This window comes from Podarcis cretensis (assembly GCF_951804945.1).
Source record: "Podarcis cretensis genome assembly, chromosome: 3".
Classification (NCBI taxonomy): domain Eukaryota; kingdom Metazoa; phylum Chordata; class Lepidosauria; order Squamata; family Lacertidae; genus Podarcis; species Podarcis cretensis.
In genome coordinates, this window is record NC_137172.1 from 94,638,803 (window position 1) to 94,652,616 (window position 13,814).

General features: G+C 44.3%; 1 long non-coding RNA gene across 1 annotated transcript in view; it reads left to right on the top strand.

The window, feature by feature from the left end:
* LOC307212991 overlaps positions 1–13,409 on the top strand; it is a 74,767-nt gene extending 61,358 nt beyond the window's left edge. Inside the window, exon 4 of the long non-coding RNA XR_013837333.1 lies at positions 13,377–13,409. This is a non-coding gene — a long non-coding RNA (uncharacterized lncRNA). The remainder of the gene's footprint in view (positions 1–13,376) is intronic.
* Positions 13,410–13,814: the final 405 nt, after the last annotated feature.

Consider the following 13,814-nt stretch of genomic DNA (forward strand, 5'->3'; position numbering starts at 1 on the left):
ATTTTGGGCTCAGCAAGTACCAGGCGGAGGGCCTTCTTGGTAGTGGCACCCACCCTATGGAACACCATCCCATCAAATGTGAAGGAGATTAAGAACTACAAAACTCGGTAAGAAGCCGAGGATAAAATTTAAGATATTGACAGACGCAAAAGAAAGAGAAGGCTTCGCCCTGCCAGACTTGAAATTGTATTACGAAGCATCTTGCCTCTGTTGGTTGAAGGAATGGATGAAATTAGAAGACATGGATGTGTTAGATCTTGAAGGTTTTGATAATAGATTTGGGTGGCACGCGTATTTGTGGTATGACAAGAAACGGGTACATAAAGGTTTTGAAAATCACATTATAAGAAGGTCTTTGATTGAAGTGTGGGAAAGATATAAAAACTTGTTGGAACAAAAAACTCCATATTGGTTGTCGCCGTTGGAGGCGATAAGTGTGAAGAAAGTCAATATGACAGGGGGTTGGGTGACATATGAGAAGTTAATGTGTAAAAGTGTAGGAAAATGGAAAATGAGATCATTTGAAGAAGTTAAAGACTATGTGAACGACTGGCTGCATTATTTTCAAATTAATGAGATGTTTAGAAAAGATTTAAATCAGAGGAGTTTTGCTGACAAAGAATCAAAATTTCAGACAGAAATATTGAATAATGATTATAAGAATTTAGCAAAAATGGTGTACGAAGGATGAGGAGGTAAAAAGAGTTATGATCGACTGGGCCAAAGATATAGGGCATAATATTCAAATGGAGGATTGGGAAAGACTTTGGAAAGATGGTTTAAGATTCACTGCATGCACAGTTATAAAAGAAAATGTTATGAAAATGATGTACTGAAGGTATGTAACACCTGTGAAGTTAGCAAAAATGTATAAGATAAGTAACAAATGTTGGAAATGTAAAGAAAAAGAAGGTACCTTTTTTCATATGTGGTGGGAATGTAAGAAGGTAAAATGCTTTTGGGAAATGATTTATAATGAATTGAAGAAAATGTTGAAATATACATTTGTTAAGAAACCAGAAGCATTTTTACTAGGCATTACAGGTAATGAGATAAATAAGAAAGAAAAGAAGTTATTTTTATATGCAGTGACAGCAGCAAGAATATTGATGACCCAGAAATGGAAACAGGAGGAATTACCTACGATAGAAGAATGGAGAACTAAAATGATGGATTATGCCGAACTGGACAGAATGACAGGAAGGATCTGGAATCGACGAGATCAAAGATTTACAGAAGATTGGGGAAAGTTTATCCAATATATGCAAAAACTGAGTGATAATAAAATTACGTTTGTAAGCTTTAAGGAAGCTCTGTGAGGGGAAAGGGTTAAAAGGGCAGAAATGTGTAAAAAGTAACAATAGGAAGGAATGACAGACAAATTGAGGGAAGTCAAAAAAGAGAAGTAAGATGTAATTAAGATGTATGGAATGTATAAATTTGTTTTTGTATTTGAAAACTAATAAAAATATAATATATATATAAAAAAAGAACTACAAAACTTTTAGAAGACATCTGAAGGCAGCCCTGTATCGGAAAGTTTTTAATGTTTAATGTTTTATTATGTTTTTATATGTTTTGGAAGCCACCCAGAGTGGCTGGGGCAACCCAGCCAAATGAGCAGGGTATAAATAATAAGATTAATATCATTATTATTAAGTTCCTACTGGCAAGCAAACAGGCAAAAGAGTGAGCAACCACATCCTATATTCATGGTTGGGAAAGCACAGGCCTAGGAGGAGGGCAGATGTGGTCCTCCAGGCCTCTTTATTCCACTCTGCTCGTTTCCCAGATCACACACGCCTCCCAGAAGCCACAGCATCCTTGAATGCTTTTGATTGGCTAGAATGTGCCCTTTAACTGTTAAAACGCCTCTTGCTTGCCTTGAAGGAGGATGGAAGGTCTGAAAGGTTTGTGCATAGTAAGTAACCACTGAGTTTTTCAAGGCTGGGATGTAACCTGTTCTGCAAAGGTAAATGCCACATCCATTGCTCTGCCCACTACTTCACCTGGTCCCACCCACCATTTGTATCCAGCCCCAGGGAAGTGATGCGATGTGGTACTCAGGGGATGTGAAACTAAGACAAAAAAGGGTCTTATACTCTTTCTCTCTGCTGGACTTTGAGGAAGAAAAGCCTTCATTGTCCACAGACCTCTTCACATGGAGGTTTCTGGAATCCCAATCCTTAGAACCAGGGGACCTTATCCACATCAGGTAGACTATTCAGGTAGAACATCCATACAAACATATGAGCATGAGGTCCAGACTTGGAGGAGCTGTACAAGTCTACAACAGAGCCACAGAACCTCTTCATAAAAGTTTTACCTCTTCATGCAAATAATATCAGTTTCCTGTGGAGAACACTGAGAGTTTGAATGACCTGTACTTTAAACTTCACGAAGCAGGAATAAGACTATTGTCCATCCTCCTCTTTTGTGTGTCTTTTGTCATTCAAACTGGTAACTGGTTTTGGATCCGTGACCTCAGAGAGCTGCCTGAGCTCTCCATGAGCCTCCTGAACCTTCAAGTGTGTTTTTCTTCAGCCTAATTACATTTTGAAGATCTCAGCTAGCCGCCTGTACTTGTACCTCTGAACCCACAGACTTATTCTTGTGACGCAAGGAAACGAAGCTATAAACCAGCCTCTACTGTTAAAGTTAGGTTTGGGTTGCAATTTTGCCTCTTATCTCCTGGAAAGAAACCTGTGGCAAGGATACAGCAGATGAGTAAAAGTTTATGTGGAGACTTCTAAAATCATCATGACCTTTAAAGTCTTTCATCAACCAATGTTCCCCATCTTAAAGTGGGCTTGGCAGCTAACCTGCCTCCTCCATTTGGTGGAAGTCACTAGCTTGCTTTGGAACTGATTACAAACCTACTAGTACTTTTTTCACCCTGCACTGATTTCATCCTTCAGCTAAGATCAGAGGCCAAGGCATTAAGGATGAAGCAGAACAGAAAATGAGCAGAGCCACCTATGGAGTCCACCCATAAGGGGATCCAGAGTAATGCTGTGTGGGTTTTTGTTTTCGCACTTTGAGGGTTCTTTCCCAGTTTAGACCAAGTAAAAGGTAAAGGGACCCCTGACCATTAGGTCCAGTCGTGGCCAGCTCTGGGGTTGTGGCTCTCATCTCACTTTATTGGCCGAGGGAGCCAGCATACAGCTTCCGAGTCATGTGGCCAGCATGACTAAGCCGCTTCTGGAGAACCAGAGCAGCGCATGGAAACGCCGTTTACCTTCCTGCCGGAGCAGTACCTATTTATCTACTTGCACTTTGACGTGCTTTTGAACTGCTAGGCTGGCAGGAGCAGGGACCAAGCAACGGGAGCTCACCCCATCACGGGGATTCGAACTACCGACCTTCTGATCGGCAAGTCCTAGGCTCTGTGGTTTAACCCACAGCGCCACCCCAAGTACTCACCTGCAAATGTCACTTGGATGTCAGGCATGTGGAGATAGAATGTAGCTAATGTGTACTAGGAACGTTATTTATTATTAAAGGATGGAAGCAAGTAAGCCTCATAACCAATGAAACTGATGCAATGCCACAGCACAAACAAATCAGGGTTGCAGCATAAAATGGAGAGACAGCACACACACACACACAGTGGAGGAAGTACAGAAGGAAGTGAATTGCAGGTGAGAGCATGTGAAAATGGTCCTTTCTTCAAGGAACACCTCCCTAGTACATCACATGTACTGCATGCAAAGGCCCCAGGTCCAATCCCAGCTGTAGGGTTCAGAAGGATTTCTGTCTGAAAGCCCTGGGCAACTGCTGCAAGCCAGTGCTGGCAATATTGAGGTAGATGGACAAATTGTCTGCTTTGGCATAAGGCAGCATCCTTTCTTCCTGTGTTCAGCGGTAGGGATGGGGAGTGCTCGCTTCTCCTATCCCACCGCTGGTACTCAGTTATGCTGGGCTTCACATCACATTTTTCTTCCTTCCACCTACTGAGTCCACTCCGGCATACGCACCCCCATTTTACATGAAGCGACCGTCTTGTTTCACCGGAGTCGCATGCGGCTTTGAATCGAGTAAGGATGAAGCTGTTCACCCCCACGGGCTTGGAGAACATGTGCCCTTTTGAGTCTGTGGGTTTGCATTCCTTGCTACCCTCTTTCTGTTCTCTAGCCCTTCTTCTTCCCCCTCCAATCCCCTTGATGCTCAGTGCCTCAGGCCAAGCTCACATGAACAATCCAGAGATACAAATCATGTCTTGAATAAGATTTCAGCACACTGGGTGCTCTGCTTGCTGCTATCTCATGTTTCAACAGCTTCGGTGGCTGTTCCGCTTGAAGTAGTTTGAATTTCCCACTGGCTCAGTGGTGTGATTTTTGCAGAGGTAGGAGGGGAGAATTTCAGGCTGACTCCTTGCTGGCCTCATTCAAATGCACATTGGAAGGTGAAGCAGGTGAATGTCACAGCACCGACACAAGAAAGGCTTTGCGAACTTTCCCAAAGTGCATGCAGCGTCTATAAATATATTGTCCCCTTCTTATAAGTCTCGCTGGCTTATGTATCACACACACACACACACACACACACACACACACACACACACACAAATAACTGTAAAGCTTAATGGGTTTAACACTTATTTTCTCACTATGTGCACCAGTGTCTGTGATATACTGGATGTGTCACTGATTACTGGAGTTTGCCTGCCAAGCGTATTAATTTGGCTGCCTCAACGCTATTTGTCCTCATGGATCAGAGTGCACATTTTTTTGAAATTCTCAGTGTTTTACTGTGAAATGTTGCAGGACAACAAAAAGGTGTAAATGCTTGACACTTCAATGGGTGCATTGTAGGAGAATACTGTTGAGAATTTCCATTCCACCTTTAGTTGCAGACATGGAACTGTTGCGTGTCACATGTCTGTTTACATACCAGCACAGCTTGCTGGGAACTTCTGTTGTATGTATAGCTTTTGCGTTTCTCTAAGAAGACAAAGAGAGAGACGACGTGTTTCTTTGTCCTGATTTATGATTAATAAATCCGTAGTTGTAGTATGCTTCCACAAGCCTCATGCCTATTCTGTGTGCGCAGTTTGCTCTGCTGATATAGTGTGCCTTGGCTTTGATGCTTGGGTCGCTGATTTATGTCGGAGCAGAGGCTGATGGGTCTTCGCAGCGGGACGGCTGGAAGGCAACTACCTAGCTGGGGCTAGCCAGCTGGCCTTTCGACCCTCTACATGCCGACAAATACATCTTTTAAAGGGATAGATTCCAAGTTCCTCAGAGAAGTACTCCACTCATGAGGTGCTCCCATTGGGGAGGGAGGCACTATTTGCTGATTCCCCATACCTATGCAGCCCTCTGTGCCTCCTGTAACTCTGTTCCACGTGGCCAGGGGAGCCTCTCGAACAGCGCGTGAAGTGGAGCTGGGGGCTTCGGGGTTATGGTGGGATCTGGAAAATTTGCCTCCCCACTTGTTTCAGCTGAAGCCCCAGCAGGAACAGAGACCCTAGTGTGAATGAGTGGAAGTGAAAAGGATTAAGGTTGGCAGGAGAGGCCCTCCCTGTGATTCTACTATCAAGGGAAGTTTGTTAGGTGGTGGCATGTGAGAGGGCCTTCTCTGTGGTGGTACCCCATCTCCATATTATCCTTCCCTTAAAGGTACATCTGGCACCCATGTTATTGATCTTTGGATGATAGGTGAAGATGCAATTCTTTGCCCAGGCCTTTAGGGAGGGCTGTCAGGATTGTGATGAGCTGCTCAGTTATGATCATATCCATTCATTTAGCAAGATTTATGTACCACTTAATCAAAAAGAAAATGTCTCTAAGCAGCTTACATAAAGTGATATAAAATGCCCTTTCAAGATTAGCAATAAACAGAATTTGACATATTATCAGAATGTGGCTGAAATCAACGTATTTTTTTGAGAGCAAATGTACGTAATAAAACTATGTAATTTTAGTGCCTGTTTCTCTTTTGCATTTGATACTGGATATGTTAATGGTGATTTTAGTGTTGTAATGTGTGGGTGGGTAGTTAGGGGAAGCATAGTACCTCTGGTGGGGGACATATCATGCTCCTTCTGGGTTAGTTTGTTCACCTTGGGTCCCCACCCTGCACTCAGCTCTCACCTGTGGCTTCTAGAAGCTGTCAGCATGTGACAGCAGCCACATCCCAGGAACATATTTGACTGGTCAGCTACACCAGGTGAGGGTAGTCGATTGGTTTCAAATTGGGACTTCCTCTGTTGGGAATCTGAATATGTGCAGCTACTCACACAGAGTCAATTAAGGTTTGGGAGACAGCCAGAAGGCAGTCTGAAGGAGTAGGTCTGCCTGGTGATAACAGAGACATGGAGTCCGTTCCCTGATTGGTCAAGCTCTCTCAAGGGAGTGATAATTAATGGCCTACTAACTGGAATGTGTTAGTTCAGGCGTTTGTGAGTTCAGAGTTCTGTGTCAGTGTAGGAGTTGTGAGTCGTGTCAGAGAGAGTTAGCAAAAGATCCGTGTTCTGTTCCTGTAAATAGTCCACTGTATATAATAAACACCTAACTACAAGTTCCTGCTTCCTGCTTTGTCTATCCTGTCTGCAGCCAAGTCGCCAATTGCTTCCGTGGATTCTGCGTTTACTCTGCTAGGTCCTGCAACTAGTCAGAAAGTTGCATGTGAAGACAGACTCTAGTGGTTTGAGCGGATGAGACCAATAGTGGGTCCAATGGTCAAGGGGGAAGTGAGAAGCTTATGGGGTGTGACAACTTGAGAAGCTAGCCCACCTAGGAGAAGGAAAACTCTGACCCTGGACCTCCACTGCCTTGCGGGACACCTTCAGGAGAAAAAAGGGCTAAGAAGTAAACCTTACACCAAGTGGAGTCCCTAAGATGGTTGAATAGCACCTTGTGCATATGTATTGCTCTGCTGTCCTTTGGACCACATTGGTGAGGCCAAGAAGGGAGGTCTTGTTTTCTGGACAGCCCAGGACCTCCATACACACTGCCTAGGCTTGAGTCCCAGAGAAGCCACTTGGGTGCTGCGCATTTCTCAGAATGCTGAGGACTTCTGTCTAAATGGTTAATTTTATCTGCTCCAACACTGAGAAAGAAAACTCTGCTTCTGACATGAAACCTCCCACCATTACACATTGGAAAGCTAGATCCAGCTGTGATAAATAAACATAAATACTGTACATTCGGAATCCATGAACATTTGGCTGACTCACTTTCAGTATAACAGGGGAGACGGAAGAAGAATTCAATTTGTTCTACCCCAGTTATCAAGGCGGTTGAAGACACTTAGAAGAAACAGACAAAGGAAAGAGAAAATGTTCTATTCCTCTTTTATTAATAATGTATGTTTACTCTGACAAAATGAAATCAGAATTGGTAAGACCTGACAGAGAGAAAATAAGAGATTATAGTGGATAGCAAAAACAGCATGTCTGGGCATTAGCTAGGTCAGGGTTTTCTGACCTTTGGTTGAATCTTAGCTCAACATTCAGTGCCCAAACATAGTTCTGAAATGTCATAATTTTGCATGTGAATTGGAATTTATACACTTTGCATTGAACTAAGAAAAAAGAGACAAAAATCAGTGGGGGGTTTTTTCAACCTACCAATAACACACATTCTGAACAAATTTACTATAATTGTCCTGACAAAGAAAGACAAATGTTTTTTTAATAGGGATGCTTGAGGAATTTGATATTTTTGTATTGCGTGGACAGGCGGAGTCCCCAGATCCCGAGTGGTCCCCCCCGTCATGTGGAATAACGACTCTAGACAACGTGCTATGGGATTAAATTGGCCACAACTTTATTAAATTTCAAATGTGGGTAGACCTTGGCTCAGGCATTGGGCGTTCTCCCTCCCTAGTCCCCAGCCGGGGACCTAGGGAGCATCAGGGTTATCCAGTGTGTGGGGGGGGATGGGCCGGCTCTGGAGAACATATGTTCAAGCAGAGATAGCCGCCCCCGTTACGCCGCCGCAGGGGAGAGCAATGACGACCTTTCGGCGTACGGCCAAAGCCTCCCTTCAAAAACCCCTTTAACGGGGAACCCTGGTATCACCGCCGCAAAGAGGAAGATGGACTAAAGGATTCCGCCCAAGGCCTGATACCGCCAAAGTTGTGACGTTTTGCTACGGGAAAGGCGAAACCTGCCAATGCAGGGAAATTCCTTTCCGGCCCTTTAACAGCGACCTTATCGTAGCAGCGCCCGCATACCTGTGGAGAGGTTGACCTGCAAAACCTATGAAGAAAAGTTAACCTGCAAAAGAAGACATTAACTGAGGGTGGGTAGGGTGGGAGAAGCTCTGGAGCCAAGTGAGGATTAACAAGTAAGATCCACCCTCTATTGTGTGGGCAGGTAATCCCTCCCCTTACCTGGCCTGGTTTCCCTGGCAACGCTTCCCCCAGGTGGGACTGGACAACTCACTGGGGTAGGCGGGGACCTCCAGGTATCCCACCTGAGGGAAGGCAAAGCCTATGCTGATGGGGCCACTCCAGATCCAGGGCTGCACGCGTCCACGCAAAAGGTGCCCCCCGTTTTAAGTGGGGAGCGGTCATTCCAGAAGAAATGGACCTGACCCACACTTCCCAGACTAATACTAATTGGAACTTAATTATCCACCAGCTTTAGAACTTCCAAAACATTCCAAAGCTGATCTCAGTTCAAACAACATATTAAAATGCATTTAAAATCTGAATATGGATGCATTTTAAAAGGCAAACATGCAAGCTTTTTTTAAACTCTCATATGAATGCATAAATGTGACAGAACATATACATGGGTGAAATAACAAAGGGGCAAGGACCTGAAAGACACTAACCTGTCCATCCTCCATTTCCCATAAACCTGGCTAAAATATTCTTGCATTTCCTATTATTAATCAACAAGTATTTTAATGTGAAACCCTTTTCCCCTAAGCATACCTAACACTTAGGGACTCTTAGATGTGAACTAGCAAGCAAGAGAGGGATACACCTGTGTTTTGGCCATGTCTGTACAAGAGATATGTGGTCAATTTCTCTAACAATGAATTAGAAACAAGTGTTGTGGAAGATTAACGCTTATGATGTGAGCCTTAAATAGCAGACTGTAAATAGTTTAATATTTGTTTAGTTTTTTATGTTTGATGTTTTGCTGTGTTTTAATGTATGCTGTAAGCTGCCCAGACTGTCTGGGGGAACCCAGACAGATGGATGGGGTAACAACAACAACAACAACAATATGGAGATATGGGGATTGACTTGCTGGATTAGTCTAGTGGATCTCTAGTATAGGGCACTATATGCAAAAGTGACAAGTCAGGGAAGGTCACAACTAGGGTGCAATGGCCTTCCTTTGATGTTTGTCCTCAGCATCTGACAATCAGAAGTATACCATTTCTAACTATGGAGGTTTTATTTTTAATTATCATAGTGACACATCTTCCTCCATATATCTCCATAATCATATTTATATTTATATTTAACAATGCATCATCATCATCTTCATCACATCAGTTTCAAATTCGTAGTAGCAGAGCTCAAGTATAGTCACATTTCACCACTGCTTACACTTGCCATGTGTAGACCTCAGAGCCAAATATACTATTAATATTTTGAACATTTTCCAAGTGATTCTCCTAATATGCCAAAAGAGGCTTAACTTTCATTAGTAAAGCTTGGCATGCGATTTATAATGCTGCCTTGGAATTGCTACAGAACTTGCTGTATAATGAGAAGAGAGCTGCACTTTCTAAGTGTATGTAGATTTATTTAAATTTAATAAACGTATTAATGAACCACTTTATTAAAGGCAGGTAATTACTCAACTTTTTTTTAAAAAAAATATATATCAGTTGACAGTCCTAGTTTTTACTCAGATCTTTCCCTATGCTTGCTTATCATTCCTGCCCCCTAAATTTCTTCCTTGGGTCAATTCATTCTGCCCAGGGAGATGGCAAGGTTTCTCCGTTCCTACCATATAAAATGAATATTGACCTAATTGTAAGGACCCCTTCTGTATTTCTCATGGATGTACTTCTAAAGGGCTTTTAATTGGCCCAGCTGTACAATAGTGACACCTAGTGACAGAAAACCATCATTGTGACATATCTTCAGTATTAGAAACAACTGTAGCAATCTGGAGAAGATGCCCATACAGTGGTACCTCGGGTTAGACGCTTCAGGTTACAGACGCTTCAGGTTACAGACTCCGCTAACCCAGAAATAGGACCTCAGGTTAAGAACGTTGCCTCAGGATGAGAACAGAAATCGTGCAGTGGTGGCACGGTGACAGCAGGAGGCCCCATTAGCTAAAGTGGTACCTCAGGTTAAGAACAGTTTCAGGTTAAGAACGGACCTCCAGAACGAATTAAGTTCTTAACCTGAAAGCAATTTAACATGAATTTTACTATCGGCTTCAGAAAAACGTTCAAAAACTGGAACACTTACTTCTAGGTTTTCATTGCTTAGGAACCAAAGCATTTGAGAACCAAGGTGTTTGAGAACCAAGGTACCACTGTACTTAACTAATGCAATCAAGTATAGAAATACATACAACCTCATTGTTTTTACAGTGGTGCCCAATCATGTGAAAACTCTCATACATCACAGTCATGTGGTGAAAGTCTACTTTGCCACTGCCTTGTTTACTCTACATTATAGGAGAATTCCAGGAAGTGGTGAGTTGCTAACACACCACTAGCATATCATAATATCCACATGAACAATTGTGGCTCTTTTCACTGTCTCAGGCTCCATCCTAGCTGTTTGTCAAAATCCACTTTACGACGAAGGCAAATGCAGGAAGCATGCTTTTAACGCAATCAAAAGGTAATTTTGGCACCAGCAATGAGTTTTCCAAATCTCCTTGAACAAGCCACTCTATTTGAATTTGGTTCTGGTGGCAAACCATCAAAAGAAAGTCTCCACCTGTAGTAGGCACTCATCTTTAATAACTCTAAAACCCTTATTAATGAGCAAATCAAGTCAAACCTGGACACACATTTTCCTTAAGCTTTCGGCAAAGAACTCTGATTGATTGCCAGCAAACTGAATCCTAAATGACCTGACTTGACAAACTCAATTTGGTTCATATGGTATTTACATCGCCAACATACTTTAGGTGGAAGATAAGGCCGCTACTATATTCTAAGAGTTAATAACAGAGGTCAGTAGCATTTGAGATAAATGCCCAAAGGGTTGGTGAGCAGAGGACCATGGCGCAAAATGCAGTAAAGCACCCTAGCTGCCATGGTACATTTACACTTTTGCAGGGGGGTGTAAATGCACACAGTAGTCTGCAGTGATACAGGTAAATCTGATTGCAACAGTGACAGGGGTGGATAAAGTGGTGGGAAAGCAGTGTTGACCTGCCTTCCCAACAGCTGAGTCACTGCTAGGAGGAAGAAGGGGAGGATGAAGGGGAAGTCAATACACTACAGAACTAATTTGGTGCTCCTGGTTTTGCTCTTGCACCCTGCCAATGTCCCCACCCCTTCCCCGTAAGCAACAGCAACAGCTGCTGGGAGGTCAGGTAAGCCCCACTGCCGCACCATGCCAGACACTACTTAACAGTGATAATAGTAGACCCACAAAGCTTAAACAGGCTAAGGTTGCGAGGTGCTCATGGCTGCTGACTGACACCCTCCCCCTCTTTCTGAGTCAGTTTAGAGCAGGGGTCAGCAAACGTTTTCAGCAGGGGGCCGATCCGCTGTCCCTCAGACCTTGTGGGGGGTCAGACTATATGTTGCCATGATTATGACCCGCATTTTTGACAAAAAAACCCTTATTGGGACCAACCCCAACGTTGCCCAAATGTGATTTTTTGGGGGGAGGGTGTTCCCTCATACACCCACACTGCTTCCTTTGTGTTTTACGTGTTGACAGTTATTATTTCTCTTGTAAGGCAGAGGTGGGGTGGGGGGCTGAGGTAAATGCGCCATTCCTGTCAGCCCTGAAGAGCGTGTGCGCATGCGTGGGTGAAGGGAAAAGCCATTGCCCGCTCAAGCAAAAACGTTCTTTTCCCCGCGTGAGAGAAGACGAGGTGGCAGCGACCGTTTACCTTTCCATGGCTCGCATCGTGTAGCTAACAAGTGGCCTCCCTAGAAGAGCACGGAACTGCTCTGGAGTGCAGCCGCCCAGGCACTCCCCGCTTCCTTTGGCGGGGAGCACCATCCCCACAGACACTGGCGGCTGTCGCTCCCGAGGCGCCTCCGAGTCCCTGCCGCTGCAACTGCCCTTCCTGAGGTCAGTCGCCGGCAGCTCCATGCTGGAAATCCAAACTGTGGCTCCTTTTCCCTCTTCCACATCCTCCACCCCGGAAGAAAAGATTGCTGTGCTTATGCAACAAAAAAGGGTCTTGTCTCGAGCAGCCGCCTGCCTCACTTTTGACCCCCCCCCCCAAGCCTGGCTGAGTTACAAAAACCATTGCTCGCATGTGCTATGCTAGCTGCCTGGATTCCCGGACCGTCCGCGGGCCAGATCTAGAAGGCAATTGGGCCTGATCTGGCCCACAGGCCTTAGTTTGCTGACCCACGGTTTAGAGGCCAGCAGGGGGATCGGGAAGGCAATACTACAGAGCTACAACAAGTCCCAGTTGCTACCCATCTTCCATTGGTGCCACCCTCCTGCCTGCTAATGGATTACCCAGGCCAGCACTTTGAATGGCCAAAAACCCTCATCATTCCACACCTGGTTTGCCTTCTGAAAGCAAATGGGAATGGTATTGGATGACAGCAGTGGGTAGAAGGTAAGGCTGTGCGCCAGATTCTACCAAAGCCCAGTCCCAAACCAAAGAGGAACTGAGCTTTGACTGAGTCAAACTGTGACAGCCCTGAATCACCCTGGGTTTGGCCACCCAGAGCTATCTGGTGCTGTCAGGAGGTGGGGCAGCAGTCTGGATGAAGGAGAGACAGCCTCTGGAAGCAGTGTGGGGTTCTTTGCAAAGGGGCTTTCAAATAGCCCTGCACTGTGCTTTGGCTGTGCACACCTGTTCCCAGCGTTAGGGAAACTTCGGAGGCACACTGATGGTTGCACAAAGTTTGGCAGATTTTAAGCAGTTTATATGCAATGCCAGTAGAGCTAGTAAATTTCACAGGCAACCCCATGATGTGAAAACATTTTAAACAAAGAAAGGGAGGGAGAGGGAGGGAGGGAGGGAGGGAGGGAGGGAGGGAGGGAGAGATGATGTGGCCTTCCTTGTATTTTCTTCTTCTTCTAGACTAGCCAAGCACTGTACTTCATGTCCTGCTTCCTCAAAGAAGTTTACAAAAAAGTATTGTAAAATGTGTCTCCCTTAGTAATATTTTAGCTGTGGCATTTCTTCCAAAGGTCAAAGTAAATTGTTATCATAGCGTAGGATGGCAATGAGCATGAGAAAACAATGTGTTCTCCTTCCCCTCCCTAATGGTTCTTCTATATTGTTGTTACAGGCAGTATTTTTATTGTACCATCAAAGGAAAAGGGAAAGAAAGACAAAAAACCCTGAAATATTTGGTAAGTGAGGCCATAAAGCTTTTATGCCGCAGTGGGTTTTGAATGGATAAAACTTTTTCCTTCTTCTGACAGCATATTTTGAAAGGTTACTCTGGGCTATTTGGTGAGCCGTGATGCTCTACCAAGTGCTCTGATACATGATGTATCATGTATATCATGGGCATCAACACCTGGTGACCTTGGGCAGATGCCAGGGCTCCCTCCTGCACCTAATCCCCTTTAATAAACATGTCGGCCTTGTACTCCAAGCAGTGCCAGGCAACTGGATCTAGCCACCATTTCAATTCCCTCCCCCACAAACCTCTCTACCTCATAACATGTAATACAATTTAACCAGAGGCAACTCCCATTCTGGAAAACTGGTTCTGGGTTTC